General features: G+C 30.7%; 1 pseudogene; it reads left to right on the forward strand.

The window, feature by feature from the left end:
• Positions 1–3,517: 3,517 nt before the first annotated feature.
• LOC145286579 (5S ribosomal RNA) lies at positions 3,518–3,634 on the forward strand (annotated as a pseudogene).
• Positions 3,635–13,970: the final 10,336 nt, after the last annotated feature.

The following is a 13,970-nucleotide window of genomic DNA, read 5'->3' on the forward strand; positions in this document are numbered from 1 at the left end:
AGCCTGTAAAAATAGCTGCTAGGGGTCAAAATGAAAAAAAAAAATGACCTCAGCAGGAGTAAATCAACTTTTGAGCATGCGTAAATATACATTTTTAGCTTGAATTTGCTTAATATTTAGACTTTTTTTAAAAATCTATCTGGCGATAGCTCAGACTGTGATGAAGGCCGAAGTGCTAAATAACAACTGCGATTAGTTTCAATTCCAGCTGATGGTACCACAATCCTTTTTTTTTTTACTTTTTAAACCATTACTATATACACAGGCGGCAAAAAGAAAGTTCACACTCGTAATTTTTTCAAAAACTGCAAATTTAAGCTAAATTTAATGTAACTTTTTAAACAATCTATACCTCATTTGATTCGCCTTTTATTCTTTTATAATTTTACTTGTTCATATTTGATTTTTAATTGAAATATTTTAGTGTTCACGTCAATTTAAAAAAAATAACTTCAAATTGAGGAGGCAAAAAGAAAGTCCGCACAATGGAAAATTGTTATTTAAATGTAACTTTAGGACATTAATGCAACACAAATACAACAGGAACACAATGAACTATTTAATATTTAGTAGCATAACCCTTCTGTAATTTCACAGCCTGCAATCTTTTCTGAATTCCTTGAATTAGTCTGCATCAATACTGCGGGGAAAAAGGCATCCCATTTTTCTTTAATTTTTATCCAAAGTTCTTCCAAATTTGAAATTTTATCATTGTGTAGCTGTTGCTTGATGTAATGTCATACATTTTCGATAGGATTGAGGTCTGGAGATTATGCAGACCAATCTAAACACGGAATATGATGCTCTTCCAGGAACCTCTTGACATTGCCAGCTGTGAGAATGGGAGCATTATCCTGCATGAAGATGGGATTGTCATCCAAATTCCGACCAAAGTAGGGTAGAAAATACTCAGTCAACATATTAATGTACTTGGTCGAATTAATTCGACCTTGCAAGCGAACTATAGGCCCTGGACCATTGGTACTAATAATACCCTACGCCAAAAGTGAACCTCCACCAACTTGCAGCGTTGAAACTGAACACCTAGGATTAAATTCTTCGTCTTTCCCCCGACGGATGTACTACTACTACTGCCCAGCCTATTGAACTTGCTTTCATTGTTAAAAAGCACTTTTAACCAATATGAAGAGTGGCTAACGGAATGAGAGCATGTAACCCCCCATGAAGTAAATAAAGGGTTTCGTTTGAAATTCCGCCTACATTCCCGAGTTTAACAGAAACATTCCCGAGTTTGACAAGATACACCGGATGTTACATTAATTGAAACGTTGTGAAAATGACACTAAAGATGAGAAGAAGAATCCAGATAATTCGATTAACCATTCCTCATCTCTAAAATTCAAAGACGTAAAAATATATTTATATTTAAAAGTAATTAATAAAAATCAATGCAATGCAGAGGAATTACGGACCAACACACAAGCTGAAGCAAATTAACGCATATAACCATGGAATGGACCATGTAGATTCACCTTTTATTAACAAAATGCATAAAAGTATGTTTCCTTTTTTACTCTTACTACATTTATTATATTCTTACTCGCATCAGTTTGGTCTGATCAAATTTCCGTATTATACGATATTTCGAGAACATATCCCTTCGCCAGGTGTATATTCAATAATTATATCTTGTTTTAGTTAATAAACCTATAAAATAAAGAATGGCAACTGAGTTTACTTTATATATTAGACCAGAGTTTTCTTTGTCATGAGTTTGCATTACATACAGATTTGTCCAGTCGTAAGTATGCCTATTAATCTATCGATTGTCACGCATAAAATTAACTAGCAAATAATGCAAAAATTGCCGGAAATTAAGTGTTCATAAATGCCAAGTCAGTGGGAATGCATAGTAAACAATTAGAGAGTATCCAACGACTGGAAGTCAGAATGTTGCATTTGCACTAAAGTTTAACACTTTTTTCTAATTCCCTATAGAGGGATTAGCTTTAACTTCTTAAAAGGTCTTTATAACGAGAATATTTTAAAATAGATATTAATATTAACAATTATATATATACGAGCAGGCCGCCCGGCATTGCCCGGTCGTAAAATACGCTTAAATATGATATTTAAATTTATGCAGATTTCGTATTCATTGTACCAAAAGTTCGTAAAAAAAAACACTCGGTAAAAAGTTTCATTATTATGCAATTAACATTTTTTTTTTCGTTTATATTGCTATAGTGATCTTCATCTTTCTATTCCAGATAGCAATTGATAAAATTGAGCTGCGAGTTTGGATTCGTTACTGTTGGAAGCGAGATCTTTCAACCATGAAAATCGCAGAAGAGATTTCTGCTGCCGAAGTTGAAAGCAAACATTGCATATGTGGCGATCTCAAAGTGGTACAAGCGTTTCGAGTCTGACGATATGAGTCTTGAAGATTCGTTCGGAACGGTTGTTAAAGTTGGATGCTGGAGACTTGCAAACTGGGTTGGACATTGCGCTTCCATCGAGCACGCGAGAATTGGCTGATGAGGTTGGAGCTGGCAAATCGACAGTTCGCCGATACTTGAAGCAACTTGTTTTTGTTAACAAAAAGTTGCGCCAAGATTCGCACGAATTTATCAAAGTACAAGTTAACAGGCGAGTTGAAATTTGCTGTCAATAGCTCGGCAATCAATTGGACGAGCGTATCTGCAAACGCATTGTGACATCGGATAAGAAATAGGTATATCTGGTTCAGCACAATCGAGACAAGCGATGGGTTCAGAAAGGGCAAGAGACACCGTCGGTTACAAAACAAAATCGATTCGGCAAAACACAGTCACGTTGTGCGTTTGGTGGAACTTTGAATGTATCTTGCATTTTAAGTTAGTTCTGAATTCAGACCTTGTCTTATATGAATATGTATATGTGAACACTGGCAAAGAATAAGTGTTGTTTTTTGTAAATTATTTTTCTGCACTAACGAACCTCCCCCCAAAAAACTTTAGAGTTTTCTTATGCGTGTCTGCATTCTTGTGAAAATAGATGCCAGCACATGCAATAGAGGAATTCAAGTTGTAGAAAATAACCGTCTTAATTTTGATTATCAAAAATAAACCTCATCTTGGAAGAGTTAATATATTTTGAGTTTTGCGAACATTAGTTTGAGGTATGCTGTCTTTGATTGTGGCAATGAAGAAATGAAAATTGGATAAAACTATATATAGAAAGAAAATTAGCAAAAAACAAAAAGAAAAAGACGAATAAAGATTTGTGACTATTTTTAGATTTTTTAATTTCCTTTGACAAATGTATTCTTTAAAAAGGGAGCATTAATTTCTGGTCTGAAGAAGCTGAGAATATATTGACTTATAAATAGATACTAGCAGACCGCTCGGCGTTGCTCGGTCGTAAAGTACACTTAAATATGATATTTTAATTTATACAAATTTTATATTATTATAGGGCTAATTCGCTATTGATTATTATATTGTACCCAATTTATGGCAGTGATTATATATATATATATATATGTTTATTTACATAAGCATTTATATGCCGTGTGGTATATGGCATAATCACGTTGACACACCGGTTCCCGTCAGATCACCGAAGTTAAGCAACATTGAGCCTGGTTAGTACCAGATGGGTGACTATTTGTGAATTCTAGGCGCTGTATGTGCTTTCCGCTTATCTCGGCATTGTTTCTAGTAATCCTGAACCTCCACTTGCCACTAGTATTCAACAATGCCGACTCAGAAGAGGTGTGGTTGGTGATTGCGCAACTCTTGCCACAAAAATTTCATGTGCAGGCGCACTTAGCGTGGGTATCCATAGTCTGTCAAGACTGAAGGAAGCCCTTTTTATATGCCGTGTGTTTTATTTGTTTATTTATATAAGCATTTATATGTCGCTAAACATTCATAAGGATGTTTTGGTCAGCCAGTAACAAGTAACTAGAGATCTCTTCAGGCGATATTGCTTACACACAGGAATAGTCCGTAAACAATGCCCCCTGAAGAGGTCTCTAATTACTTGTAACTGGCTGACCGAAGCATGTTTATTAAGGTGTAGTGACATATAGATGCTTATATAAAAAAATAAAAAGTATACCATGACCTACTTCATATTAAACACTTTCGCATGGACCTCGTTAAATTTTCATTGGTTGCTTCACCTCTAGAAAATAGTAATCTGGAATATATATATATATATATATATATATATATATATATATATATATATATATAACTACTTCATTTATTCGCATAAATTTAATATATGAAAGTATAGATTTATGCGTAAACTTTAAGTATTTACTTCAAAAGTGCTCAATACGTAGGTAGAGCTAGTTAGTAATTTATAAAATATATATGGCGATTAAGCTACACTGAATATTCTGCGTTTCATCCAACTATAGGATTTATAAATTACTATATATATATATATATATTTACTATATATATATATATATATATATATATATATATATTTTAATTATATATATATATATATATATATATATATATATATATATAATCAAAATAGTAATTATGAGCGTATTCAGATATATATAAATAGTGTTTTTGGCCATCTGAAGAGTAGCTGCTGCGGTATCTTTTTAAATGATATAATATTCAAAATTGTCCAAATAGTTATGAAACAATTGTAACACATAATAAGAAAATATACAATAAGATGTTCTCATTTCATTTTTCATTGTCTTAATTTTTGCAATTTTTGAATATATATATATATATATATATATATATATATATATATATATATATATATATATATATATATGTATATATATATAAAATGAAAATTACAATTGAATTTACCAAAATAATCCAAGATGATAAATTAAAGTAAATCATAAATATTAAAGAATTAATATTTATAAAATTATCTCAGCCAGAATAAAAGGTCGATAAAACCAAATAGGAAATAGAGCTTATAATATGAGCAAACAATTAATAAAATATGTTAAAAAACACTTTGAAATGAGGTAAAAACATATTTAATCTGAAAAGGAAACACTAGATAAATGGATAGTCCTTAATCCGCGGAATTTTGAAGAAATACTTTCCTTCTCATCAGAGGGTAGGAATTAGCAAAATGCGGGATTGGATTTTGCATGCAGAAGTATTTGATGAAACAACAAGTAAGTCAAAGATCTTACTTGAAAACAAAAAAAGTGAAGCAGAGGGAATATGGTAAAGAAAAAGGTGATTACACACGAATGGATAGTCTGGTGGAAGATAAAAAATCCAGTGACGGTAAAATCCAAATGTAAAACTTCAAAAAAGTAAAAAGAATTTCCATTTGTACAAGTAAAATCCAAGGAGATCCCGTAATTGGAAGAAGATGGTCCATAATAATCCAAATGCGGAAATCCATGGAATAATTCACAAAAATGTGTACAAGGGAAAAAAAGAAAGATTCCAATAATATTAATAAAAGAAAAATAAGATGTGCTTTTCACTCTACTTCCGAGGCATAAATATAAATAAGAAAGATATGGGAAGAGAAAACAGAGAAAAAAAATGATGATAAAGTTAAATATAAAATATAAAATAAAGGGAAACAAAAGTCAAAATGACCCAGACAGGAAATGTTAAAGGCACGAAAAAATAGATAGGGCAAAATAATATAGGTCAACTGAAATGTACAGGTCATCACTTAAAAAAAATGTCAGCAAGAGTTGTTAAACGACACTAAAAGGAAAATAAAAATAAATAAATAAATAAATAAGTAATAAATATATAGAAAATAAAGAATAAATAAATAAATAAATAAAATATAATATAATAAAAAATAAAATATAAAATATAAAATAAAATAAAATAAGAATAAAAATAAAAAAATAAAAATTATTTAAGGGGAGAGGATGGCCGGTATCTGCAAATTCAGGAAAAAAAAAGTAAGTAAATGCATATAGTAAAATGAAAGTGTGGGTAGATAGATATATTTGATAGATAGGAAAGTTTAAAGAATAAAACAGAAAATGCAGATAAAAAACCGGCCATGCAAAGAAGAAATAAAGAATTAGAATAAAGGATTATTAAATTATATAAGAAGTATGTCAGAAAACGATAAAGTTAAAGAAAAATCTTTATATTTATATAAAGGGTAAAAGTAATAACCATGTAATTTCAAAATCTTTTTTCCTGAATTTGCAGATACCGGTCATCCTCTCCTCTTAAATAATTTTTATTTTTTTATTTTTATTCTTATCTTATATTTTATATTTTATTTTTTATTATATTTTATTTTTTTATTTATATATATATATATTATTATTATTTTGCTTTTGTGCTATATCTAATTATATCTAATTTCCTTTTTTCCCCATTATAATGATAATTATTTCTGTAAAGTCTGACGAAATTGTCGGATTGTTAGTACGCTTCAGTAATCGAAACATGTGTATCTAAGCAAATAAAAGGGTAACATATATATATTATAAATCCGTATCCCTGTCTGTCTGTCTGTTTGCTTGTTTATTCATAATGATGCTATAGCATATATATGTGTATTATATATTGCAGAAAAGAACACAGAAACTTCGACTCGTAACAAAAGGGGAGTAAATATTTTCTAAAAACTGAAAATCCTCGCTCAATTTAACAAAGCTTAATGTTTTGCTAATTGTCTATGAAATCTCTTTTCATTAATAATTAATTCTTTATCTTATCGTGTGTCGTAATTTTTGGATATGTTCATTACTGCGACATGGTAATTCAGTAGATACTATTGCTTTTCTTGAATTTCAGTATCTCAATTTTAATTTTGTTTCTTTTTGTGCTAAAGGAAGTCGGAAAACAAGAAATGTTTTTTTAATGTTTTTTACACTTCTTTGTCATTGCTGAAATTGTTTTTATTGTTGTTGTCTTAAAGCTACTGCGTGACGAACAATACACAAGAGTTTTTTTTTTATCTTCCTCCTCTCAGTCAGCGAAATTGGTCAGTGTTTGATACTATGCTCCGTCTTTCACTCACCCCTTTCACTTTCATACAGTCAATTTACTGACCTATAGAAAATTTCGCTCCTTTTTTCCGCGGACACAATAACATGGACCGACGCAAATTCGTTCTTTTAACTTCACTATGTCTGCAAACCTTTATTGTCATATACTCGCTATAAATTGAATTGCAATGCATAAGAAAGGAAGCCATTTCAACGGATTCTTTAATGCTGATAAACGAACCGGCTGTAGGCAATCTTTTTTTGTTTTGTTTAATGATCATTTTTTTTTTTACCATAAGAATCTTATTATGAGAAGAAGCGTAAATAATACTCTTCTATAAAAAAGATGATCTCTTTCTAGCATGCTAGAAAATTACTTACGCCTGAGAGTATCCTGTACCTCTACAAAGCCACCAATTCGCCCATGATCTTGAGCGCATGGTACAGTGGGGGAAGAGGTGCCTGGTTACTTTTAATGCATCTAAAACCAAGCTCCTATCTTTACATCATCAACGGTCTGATCCCCATCTGGCATCAATTGAAACGGATGGCCTCTCGTCTTAAGGAGGCTCCATGTTTTGACAAGCTTCTGGGCTTGACCTTTACTCTTGATCTGAAATGGAACACATACATCAAATCTGTTGCCAAGGTCGCTGGAAAAATGGTAGGATCCTTCTACTGCTCCAGTAGATATCTCACTGTTGATGTAATTCTCTATCTGTATAAAAGCCAAGTACGTCCAAGGATGAAGTATTGTTGCCACATCTGGGCAGGAGCTGCTAAAAACAGCCTATCCTGCCTTGACAGAGTACAAAATAGACTTTGTGGCTTAGTGGGGGATGCCCTTTTCTCTTCCCTGCAACCTCTCTTCCACAGAAGCGATGTTGCGAGCCTGTCGTTGTTTTATCATTACTTCCATGGCAAGTGCTCGTCTGAGCTGCAATCTCTGGTCACCCCTCACCAATCTTTCACAATAAACACTCGTCTAACTGAAACCACCGTCAATAATTTTCCCCACTCTTTATCTGTGCCTAAATCAAAACGTAGATTCCATGAACAAAGCTTCTTTCTTAGAACTGCACGCCTGTGGAACTCTGTTCCGTCTGCCTGTTTCCCACCTGACTACAACTTGGACGTCTTCAAGTCAAATATAAACAAATCCCTGATAAACCTCCCCCTTAAGTAAGACACTTTATCAAATCTCCATTACTAACATTACTAACGATTACTACGATATTATCCCATTGATTACTGCACACGCAATAACCCTCATCCCCGAGTGGCTTCTGGGCCTTGATAAGTGGTGACTACCATGTAAAAAGAAATGTATGGCGTATTGTTGCCACATTTGGGTTGGTGAATCTCTCACTCTTAGACAGGGTTCAAAAGAGAGTCGTCAACCTAATAGGTCCCGTGCTGTCAGAAAGGCTTCAACGTCTGTTCCATCGACAAAATCTTGCATCCTTCTGCCCGTTTTGCTAGTGCTCCGATGAACTGCAAGCCCTTGTACCGCCTCGACTTAGCAATCCCCACCCTCAATTTCTGATAGTTCCATGGCACAGTAGATATAGATGTTGAGTCTCTATGCTTCCATGTGAGCATTGTTTGAAGATAGCGGTTTCAATCCTACCCAAGCTGGTCAGAGGATTAGTTCACCAAAACATGGGGAGACAACTATGGAAGTAATTACTGGGAATAAGTTACAAAACTCGGCATTTCTATCCCATCGAAGAAGGCCAGAGGTCGAGTTGGTCGAAACGCGAGGAAACAAAAACAACTATGGAGATGAGGATAACAGTCTGCAAAAAGATTGAATGCACAAATTATGCAGCCGCATCTGAAAGGATTAAAAAAATAAATAAAGAAAAATAAATAAATAAATAAAATATAAATAAATAAAAAATAAGTAAATAAAATAAATAAATAAAATATAAATAAATGAATAAGTAAAAAATAAATAAATAAATAATAAAAAATAAACAAATAAAAAATAAATAAATAAAAAATAAATAAATAAAAAATAAATCAATAAACAAATAAAAAGATAAAAAATAAATAAAAAATGAAAAAAATAAATAAAAATAATTATATATTATTAGTATATTATGTGTTGGGTAAAAAATATAAAAAAATAAATAAATAAATAAAAAATAAATAAATAAAAAATAAATAAATAAAAAATAAATAACTTAATTTTAATTATTTATTCTATTACCATTCATTATACAGGAGTTTTTTTAAAGGCGGCGAACTTAAAATTGACAACACCATTTTCTTTAATTGCATATTTGGTGTTACATTAGTGCCAGTGTTCGATAGAGAAGTCTATCTATATGTACGGCGTGTATATAATTTATATTTAGTTTATAATGAAACGTGAGTATATAATATATTCTGAGTATATTATGTGTTGGGTAAATAATGAGTTTCTTCGCGTCGTCTGTGTTTCATGATTATCTTTGTAGCGATGTGTATAACTGTTTACAAATATGTATTACACGTATATATATCCTGCTTCAATGGGACTGGTAACATTTTATAAACAAAAAGTTCCTTACAACAAAGGGACGGAACATCTTTCTGGGGAATTACAATTTGTCAAACAGGAAAAGATTACCTTCATTACATCTTGCTAAACAGGAAAACATTATCTTCATTACATCTTGCTAAACAGGAAAACATTATCTTCATTCATCCGGGTCTTGGTTGACGATGCGCCCAAAGCTGATAAGAATATCCATTCCAAAGAAATGACCAACAAGCCTAGGGTTGTATTTCGAACAATTTTTATTCCAAATGCACTCCCACTGGACGATTGCACGCGTGTTAGATTCTGCTTTTCCCTTGCGTACAGGACCATACCGACCCTATCTCCAATGCTCCAGCTTTCTCCGTCTGTCGAGCTCGTTCTCTACTTCAGTCTCTAACTAATTCCTAACTTTACTTGTATATATTCAAACTAATCCTTTGTGCGTATGCCATTCGACTACATCAACACCTAACACATACTTTTCTGGCTAAATTTATTGTTTTTATCCCTAGGTTTGAAAACCTATTTTTTTTATGCCCACCACATTCTTATTAATGTTTCTTAGTTAACATAATTATTTTTACTAAACAGTCCTTTCTTTCAAAACATTCTCTCTGCACAGCTTTTTCTACATAACAGTTAACAAAATAATGATAATGTTCGTTATCTAACATTTTAACTTTTTAATAATAATAGTCGATTTAAGAAATCGACTATCAACAAGGCGACCCGGTGTCGCCCAGGCATAATCTAACATTTGGTAACTATTGGCTATTTTGTGTTCAGCTTGGTTTGGCAATTCATCATGAAGAGACTGAAACTCGGGGAGCGTTTGCAAATTGCAAATGATACATACAATTTACTGATAGAAACATTTGACAAATGAATAATTTTATGAAATGCACCAATCAAGTGACCACCTTGTTCATACAATTAAATCCTATTAGATTATTTGGGGATGGCATTAGTCCCATGTTTATGCTGATAAATCAGATACAATATATTACTTCAAAGATAATATTCGCCACGTCATTGCCGAAATACAACCATATTTTAATGCATAGAGTTGTAGAAAATCGATTATGTCATAAAAGTACATGCTACAGTGGTCAAATGTCCAAACTTGTATTTAAATTATAAACGCTAAAAGTAATCTTTGGAATAATCCTCATATTTTTATAATAAAATATTTTTCCCTGATTTATTTTAATTTAAAGTACGCTACCTCAAAAATACCCTTTATAAACTAAAAAAAAAAAAAATTATGAACATGTACTGGGTGCATTTACTTTTCAGGCCGGGGTCGTCCCACTCATTGCATCGATTAGGATTAGGATTGTTGTTCAATTCAAATGCACCAAAAAAAAAAAAAAAACTCCTCACAAACAAAACCACAAGTTCAGTCTATAAATAATTTACAGGTGTTTATTTTATGTTATTTTATTTATTTTATTTTATTTATTTATTTTATTTATTTATTTATTCTATTTTATTTTATTTTATTCATTTATTTTATTTTATTTATTTTATTTTATTTATTAATTTTATTTTATTTATTGTATTTTATTTATTTATTTTATTTTATTTATTTTATTTTATTTATTTATTTTATTTTATTTTATTCATTTATTTTATTTTATTTATTTCATTTTATTTATTAATTTTATTTTATTTATTGTATTTTATTTATTTATTTATTTATTTTATTTTATTTATTTATTTTATTTATTTTATTTTATTTATTTATTTTATTTATTTATTTTATTTATTTATTTTATTTTATTTACTAATTTTATTTTATTTATTTTATTTTATTTATTTATTTTATTTATTTATTTTATTTTATTTGTTTATTTATTTTATTTATTTATTTTATTTTATTTTATTTATTTATTTTATTTATTTATTTTATTTTATTTTATTTACTAATTTTATTTTATTTATTTATTTTATTTATTTATTTTATTTTATTTATTTTATTTCATCTATTAATTTTAATTTTATTTTATTTATTTATTTTATTTATTTATTTTATTTTATTTATTTATTTTATTTATTCATTATTTTTATTTTATTTATTTATTTTATCAATTTATTAATAATACATTTTATGCATTTATTTATTTTATTTTATATTATTATTTCTTTTAATTATCTATTATTATATTATTTATTTACTAACTTTATTTATTTCATTTTTTTATCTAATTTTTATATGGATTAGCATGAAAAGTATACAGATAGTGATTTTCTTAACATTATGAGCAATTCTTTTAGTCTCAGCTGATATGTGTCATTCAGAAATCAATATATATATATATATATATATATATATATATATAAGTGAACATATCTGTGTATCTGTGTGTGTATCTGTCTGTGTACATTTCCCTACGCTATAACTATGTCAATTTTAAGTCTACAGACTCGAAATTTGATATACAGAGTACTGAGATTTGGGAAAATCTTTGTGATCGGGTTTCGGCCAGAAATTATGCTGTTAAGGGGTCAAAGTTCAACGATTTGACCTTTGAGAACTCTATCAAACTACTAAAAGACAATTTTGGGTCTAAATATTTGAAATTTTAGATATAGGTTTCTGGACCTGGATCTAACTTACTAACTTGATTTGAGCCCAAAACAATAAATGTTAAAGGGTCATAATAGGGATCAAAGTTAAAAAAGAAATTGACTGTTGCGGTCTCTATCAAATTACTCAGACAATTTCTGGTCTAAACATTTGAAATTTTACATAAAATGTATTCAGAGATAGGGTAAGCTTTTTAATCTGTTTGGGTCGAAAATTTGAGCTAACAATATATAAATGTATGCATGTATGTTTGCATGTCTGCTTAAAACTTTCGACAGAGGCAATGGATTTTCACAAGATCAGTATCGTTTTTAAGCTCGACTTCTCAGACGACAAATATCGAAAAATGGGCTAAAAACATTAATTTCTTCACCTTCAACTGGGCACTTTCTACAGGAAGGGGTCGCTTTTTTCGCCGATATTTTCGAAAGTTATCCCCTCTTTTCGATTGTTTAACCTTAATTTAAACCTACGTCACTTCCGGTTTGGCGGTGGTCGTAACAGTAATGACGTCACGTTTTTTACACGTTCTTTTCCTCATTCACGGTACGGGTTCGAGCCTGCCTTCCTACTACCATTTTTGTTTTTCACATACACCTCCAAACACCTGGGCAACGCCGGGCTGAAATGCTAGTATATATATATATATATATATATATATATATATATATATATATATATGTATATATATATATAAGAATTGTGCATTTCAATGAACTTAAAGAAATAAACGGTACAATGGTCAACATCTGGAAATTAAAAATATGGACTTTTGTCATTTATTTGCATATGTTCTGTAGTTACGTCGAGCTTCATAAATTAAAGGACTGGTATAAATAAAAGGTGAAATAAAATTAAATAAACATACCTCCCAATATATATATATATATATATATATATATATATATATATATATATATATATATATATATATATATATATATATAAGTGAAAGTGTCTGTCTGTCTGTCTGTGTACATTTCCCTACACAATAACTCTGTCAATTTTCAGTCTACAGACTCGAAATTTGATATACAGGGTACTGAGATTTGGAAAAATCTTTGTAATCCATTTACGGCTAGAAATTTGGCTGTTAAGGGGTCAAAGTTCAACGATTTGACCTTTGAGAACTCTACCAAACTCCTCCAACAATTTTGGGTCTAAACACTTGAAATTTTAGATATAGCTTCCTTGGACATGGATTTAACTTAATAACTTGATTTGAACCCAAAGCAATAAATGTTAAGGGGTCATAATAGGGGTTAAAGCTTTAAAAAAATTTGACCTCTGTGGTCTGTATCAAATTACTCTATGTATGCATGTTTGCATGTCTGCCTAAAACTTTCGACAGAGGCGACAGATTTTCACAAGATCAATATCGTATTTAAGCTCGATCTTTCAGACGACAAATATCGAAAAATTGGCTAAAAACATTAATTTCTTCACCCTCAACTGGACACTTTTCTACAGGAAGGGGTCGCTTTTTTCGCCGATATTTTCGAAAGTCATCCCTTCTATTTGATTGCCCAGCCTTAATTTAAACCTACGTCACTTCCGGTTTTGGCAGTGGTCGTAACAGCTAAGATGTCACGTTTTCTACACGTTCTTTTCCTCCTTAGCAGTACAGGTTCGAGCCTGCCTTCCTACTACCACTTTTGCTCAACACACACCTCCAAACACCCGAGCAACGCCGGGGACCCATGCTGGTATATATATATTTATTGTCATCCACATACTAGCAGAAGTACCCATCGTTGATTGAGTTAAAAAGGACTCTTCAAAATATGAACTCTGATTTATGAAATTATGAAAAGTTATAAAAAGGTGGTGTGGATCTAAAGAGACAGCTTAAAAAAAAACATGAGGGGGCAATAGTGGGAATCTTTGTTGACACAAACGTATAAACACTAATGCAACCTCACTTT

This window comes from Euprymna scolopes, chromosome 10, assembly GCF_053919585.1.
Source record: "Euprymna scolopes isolate OS-2025 chromosome 10, ASM5391958v1, whole genome shotgun sequence".
Taxonomy (NCBI): Eukaryota; Metazoa; Mollusca; class Cephalopoda; order Sepiida; family Sepiolidae; genus Euprymna; species Euprymna scolopes.